The sequence below is a fragment of the Apodemus sylvaticus genome, chromosome 19 (assembly GCF_947179515.1).
Source record: "Apodemus sylvaticus chromosome 19, mApoSyl1.1, whole genome shotgun sequence".
NCBI lineage: Eukaryota > Metazoa > Chordata > Mammalia > Rodentia > Muridae > Apodemus > Apodemus sylvaticus.
In genome coordinates, this window is record NC_067490.1 from 2,145,021 (window position 1) to 2,151,020 (window position 6,000).

Below are 6,000 nucleotides of genomic sequence, written 5' to 3' on the forward strand. Positions count from 1 at the left end.
CTCTCAGGACCCAGCCACCTGTGTCTTGTGGTGAATACTTGGATAGAAAAAATGGTAAAGCTTATGTAAGTTCTGTGGATATGAAAGCTTTAAGTAAATTGCAATGATCTTAATAGTGAGCTTTGAGATCTGTGAATGTGACTTACTTATAAAGGTGTAAAAAGTGTTTTAAATGCAATTTATAAGGCTCTAAGGAGGTGTTTTAAGGTGTGTAATGTAATTTGTAAAGGTATAAAAAAGTGATTTAAGGTGTATGTAAAAATGAAAAATGCTTCAGTTTTCTTCCCTTGCTATGCTTTTGTTACATTAAGATCTAAGAAGGTCAGAGTTTTAGCATTAATCAGTGGAGCTCTGATCAGTTATTGATCTGGCTATGATAAACAGTGATTGCTATTATCATCGTCACGAGCTCAAGATTATGAATTTCTCATGTTTGTCTTCTAAGAATAGACTTAAAAGTGTTTCTCTGAGCTAAAAACACCTGTCCGGTCTGTATACACGCAGTGTTCTGGAAAGAGGGCAGAATGTTCATGCTTTTACCTCCAAACTCCTTTTCTGGGTCCCCTTTTATGGATCCAAGGCCTGAGTCTGCTGCCTTTTCTACAATGTGAAGTTCAGTACTGATTACCCAGTGATGTGTTCACATGTCTAAAAGTTATCTCATTTTGTAAACTAAAAAAAATTATTTTAAGCTTCAAAAAATCTACTTGAATCCACCTCTCTCAGGTTAGTAAGTACTGTCAATCACAGCCTGTTTCATCTCCTGCCTGTTCAGCTTATTCCTGAGGGTGGGGTCTCCTCCTCCTCTCTGTTGTTTGAGATGCCCCACCCCCAGCTAATGGGCATAAAAGTTTAAAATGTTCATCTAAGGAAGAAAGAATTATTCTAACCTCCTGAACTTTACCCTCTGATCCTTATATACACATATGCTTCAGTAAAATGCTCGCTCCAGGTGTTTCCTCAAACCCTGCATGGCAGACAGCCTCAAAGCACCTGCCCCATGACAATTCAACTTAAAGACACATCTGCATTCCCCAGCTGCAGATGGTCCTGCAGAGCCTGGACAGGGAGGGAACAGCATGCTTATCTTGAACCTAGACAGCATCGCAGCTTTCTTGAGTCCTCAAAGATGTTAACACCCTCAGACAACAGGAAGCAGTCTAAAGAGCTCAGTGACCCCATTCTGCCCCACCAGTCACCCCTTCCTATTTTCTCACCTTAAATAATAAATAAGACAAATGGATGTCTGTCAACCAATGACCACCCACATTCCAGAACCAGCCTGCTTTCAGACTCTCAGTGCCAGAAGCCACATCATCACCAGCTACCAAATGTGACACATTTCCACTGTGGCCACAAGTTGTGTGCACCCTTGTCCAGCCCAGGTCTTCACAGATGACACTGTTCTCTTCCACTCACTACTCAACCCCAATATTCTCACATGAAGTCTGCTGTGCGGTGTGATCTTTGCAAAATCCCTTAGCCCTCTGATCCATGCAAGAACCCTAGCAAGCCCCACAGGGTCAGCCCTGAATGTTTCCCCAGCTGGGCAGCTGTCTGTTGGAGCAGGACCTGAAGCTGCATGGAGTCTGAGCAAGAAGGGAAATAGTAGATGTCCAAAGAGTGCAAGAGCGCGTCTTCTCATGCCTGTTTAATTCTATGTCCATCTGTCTGTTGTTGTGGTGACATGGAATAGGACTCTGGTGATGATGGCTTTGAAGTGTGAGGATTTCAGGGCTTTCTAACTGTACTAAAAATACTGATGATAACTTCTAAAATGTCCTTGAAACTTTCTTGCTCTTTCTGAGGGTGAAAGACTGCTGGCTTAGGTGATTAACACCTGTAGCCTAACAGCAGAGGATTAAGCAGTGTGGTCTTTGTTCTATCTCAGCAGGAACTCCTGGGCTCTAACTTTCAGCTTGCTAGTCAGAAGTCTTTGCAGGGAGAAAAATAGGATGCTTAAAGAAGTGGTTACAGCACTTGGGAAGCAGAGGCAGGTGGATTTCTGAGTTCAAGGCCAGCCTGGTCTACAGAGTTGAGTTCCAGGACAGCCAGAGCTATACAGAGAAACCCTGTCTCAAAAAACCAAAAAACCAAAACAAAACAAAACAAAAAAAAAGTGGTTAATGAGTTTATTACTAAGTTGTAAAAAGTTTCCTATGTAAAGCTATCTAAGAGGGAAAAGCAGAAAGATCCTAAGCGGGGAAAGGGAAAAGTTCTAATTGGAGAAAGGTAAAAAGTGAGAGAGAACTGGAGAGAGAGAGGAGGGGAAAAGTACATGTGTAAGAGAGAGACAGAGAGAGAGAGAGACAGAGAGAGAGAGAGAGAGAGAGAGAGAGAGAGAGGTAGTAGTGGTAGTCATAGTGGACTATCTCTTTTGTCTTCAGTACTTATACATCTTTCAGAATGCATGATATAAAAGTTACATGCTTTGTAACTTTGTAACATAGACATGTTACAAAGTTCATCACACGTTCACACAAAATACCAAGTCATAAATTGATATAGTTTACAACAGAGAATATTTACATGCATATCCATTAGGAGTAACTATCTAGATAGTAACATCTATCACATAGGTCTTCTCTACAGGTTCGTAGAAAGTTTAAAACCATAACTAAGTTATAAGTGAAGGTTTGTATAGATAAACCCAGTCAATATTTTATCTTCTGTCCTAGCACCTATAATAAATTGTTAGTTCCCTTTTTATGACCTTTGGTTAATTGTTTTACAACCTCTTGGAATGTGCTATGAGCAGGAGAAAGTCTGGTTGTCATCTAAGAGCAATTAACTTGTGACACTTGGGAGACTGGCAGAGTTCTCCTTGCAGTTTGACTATTAGAAAAGGACCTAGTAGGAGTCCCATTATAAAAGAACTTAATAATCACAGATATAATTTTAGGAATTCTTATAGGATCATCATTAAAACTTAAGCCATCTGTTTGGCTACATAGCATCACTATAAGACAGTACATCTTCGTGGATCTGCAGAGATCTGCTCTATAGGGGTGTGCTATTACTTATTGATTATATAACTGTATAATAATAACAGGAAAAGCATATAAATAGCAGGAATCTTTCCTAAAATCAGTCCCCCACACTCTTGCTGAATGGGGGCTCACCTGTCACAGATTATATAATAACCGGGGCAGGCATTTCCGGATGATCATCTGCTAGTATATTAGCTTGTCCCATTATGGCTCATGACACACCAGGAGGCCGTGCTGTTTGCATTTTGTCAACTCCACACAGACTGAGATGTATTTGGGGAAAGAATCCTGAATTGAGAAAGTGCCTCCATCCAGGGGCCTTTAGAAAGTCAGTATGGCATTTTAAAAATTATTATTAATGATCAGTATGGAAAGGTTCAGCCCCTGGAGGCTGTGCTGTTCGCATTTTGTCAACACAGACTGAGATGTATATGGGAAGAAGATCCTGAATTGAGAAAATGCCTCCATCCAGGGCCCTATAGGAAAGTCTCCAGGACATTGTCATCATCGTCGCCACCACCACCACCACCACCATCATCATCATCATCATCATCACAATAGGTCAATTTGGAAAGCCTAGGCCCCCCTGGAGGTGATTTTACCTGGTGTTCGTGGATTGTATAAGAAAGCCTTCTGAGCAAGTCATTTTCTCTAGGTGACTGTCAGAGGTTTACCACATTTCTTTCTTTCTTTTTTTTCTTTTTTTCTTTTTTCTTTTTTTTTTTTTTTTTTGGTTTTTTCGAGACAGGGTTTCTCTGTGTGGTCCTGGCTGTCCTGGAACTCACTCTGTAGACCAGGCTGGCCTCAAACTCAGAAATCCGCCAAGTGCTGGGATTACAGGCATGCGCCACCACGCCCGGCTCTTTTTTTTTTTTTTTAAAGGTTTATTTATTTACTTTTGTATATGAATACACTGTAACTGTCCTCAGACACACCAGAAAAGGGCATTGGATAGCATTACAGATGGTTGTGAGCCACCATGTAGTTGCTCAGAATTGAACTCAAGATGTTTGGAAAAGCAGTCAGTGCTCTTAACCACTGAGCCATCTCTCCAGCCCTGTTTTACCACATTTCTGCTATACATGTTGTGATGTCTGTTCACTTGGACTGACAGTTATACTGGTCAGCAACTGAACAGTGGTTCAGTCTCAGTGCTGGCACCCTTCCAGTAGCATATGGCCCTAATTTCTAGTTTTAATATGAACTAAAAAACATATTAAATTTATTATTTTCCATTCCATCTTCCATTCTGTGACCATATATCTCACGCTATAGAGCATCACATAAGGACGACCATGCTGACCCATTGGCTCATGTGGATTCCCTCTTAGCTTCTGAGTCCCCCAGGAACATGTGCAGTTCTATGCTCAGGGGACCAGCTCTGCCTGTTGGTCACTAGTGCAATGACAGTCAAAGTGTCAAACAGACACATAGTTCAGTGTCATCATTGATTTAACTGTGTCTTGTGTAGATTTTAGTTTGTCTTCCTAATTGTATGATCTCTTAAATCTTGCACACAGATCCCCCAAAGGCACATGTGACCCATCACCCCAGATCTGAAGGTGATGTCACCCTGAGGTGCTGGGCCCTGGGCTTCTACCCTGCTGACATCACCCTGACCTGGCAGTTGAATGGGGAGGAGCTGACCCAGGACATGGAGCTTGTGGAGACCAGGCCTGCAGGGGACGGAACCTTCCAGAAGTGGGCATCAGTGGTGGTGCCTTTTGGGAGGAGCAGAATTACACATGTCATGTGCAGCATGAGGGGCTTTCTGAGCCCCTCACCCTGAGATGGGGTAAGGGGGGTGTGGGTGTAGAGCTGGGGTCAGGGAAAGCTGGAGCCTTCTGTAGACCCTGAGCAGGTCAGGGCTGAGAGCTGGGGTCATGACCCTCACCTTCATTTCCTGTACCTGTCCTTCCCAGAGCCTCCTCCATCCACCGACTCCAACATGGTGATCATTGCTGGTCTGGTTGTCCTTGGAGCTGTGGCCATCATTGGAGCTGTGGTGGCTTTTATGATGAAGAGGAGGAGGAACATAGGTAAGAAAGGGCAGGGTCTGGGTTTTCTCTTGGCCTCCTTCTGAAGTGTGCTCTGCCCATCAATGGGAAACACAGCCACACCCCACATTGCTCCTGTCTCCACCTGGGTCTGTGTTAGTTCTGGGAACTTCCTAGTGTCAAGATCTTCCTTGAACTCTCACAGATTTTCTTCTCACAGGTGGACAAGGAGGAGACTATGCCCCAGCTCCAGGTTAGTGTGGGGGACAGGATTGTCCTGGGAACATTGGAGTGAATCTGGAGATGGTGGGAGCTCTGGGAATTCATAATAGCTCCTCCAGAGACATCTTGGGGGGGGGGCTGGGTTAGACCTTTCTATGAATATATCTCTGTAATCTTTTACTCTAGGCAGGGACAACTCCCAGAGCTCTGATGAATCTCTCCCAGATTGTAAAGGTAACACTCTGGGCCTGATTGGGGGGTGGGGGTGGGAGCAATGTTGACATGATTGGGTTTCAGAAACTCCAAGGATCACCTGTAAGTGCGCCATGGGTTTGGGGGATGTTGACTTCACAGTGATGGTTCATGACTCTTATTCTCTAGCATGAAGACAGCTGCCTGGAGTGGACTGAGTGACAGCCAGTGTGTTCAGGTCTCTCCTGTGACACATAGAGCCCTCAGTTTTCTTTAGACAACAGTGTTTGATGTTCCCTGTGAGCCTATGGGCTCAATGTGAAGAATTGTGGAGCCCAGCCTGCCCCTGCACACAGGACCCTGTCCCTGTATTACCTGTGTTCCTTTCCACAGCCAACTTTCCTAGTCCAGCCAAACTCTGGGGGACATCTGCATCCTGTCAGGTCCATGCTGCCCTGAGCTGCAGCTCCTCACTTCCACACTGAGAAAAAAAAAGAATCTTAATGAACTTGATTGTTCACATCCTTGACCTGAGGGTTGATTGCTTGTTGATTTTTTAATGGATTGAGAATACTTAGAATTTTTTTGAAGAAATAAAT

General features: G+C 43.6%; 1 pseudogene; it reads left to right on the plus strand.

The window, feature by feature from the left end:
- Positions 1-5,670, plus strand: part of LOC127669413 (RT1 class I histocompatibility antigen, AA alpha chain-like) — a 44,510-nt pseudogene extending 38,840 nt beyond the window's left edge.
- The last annotated feature ends 330 nt before the right edge of the window (positions 5,671-6,000 follow it).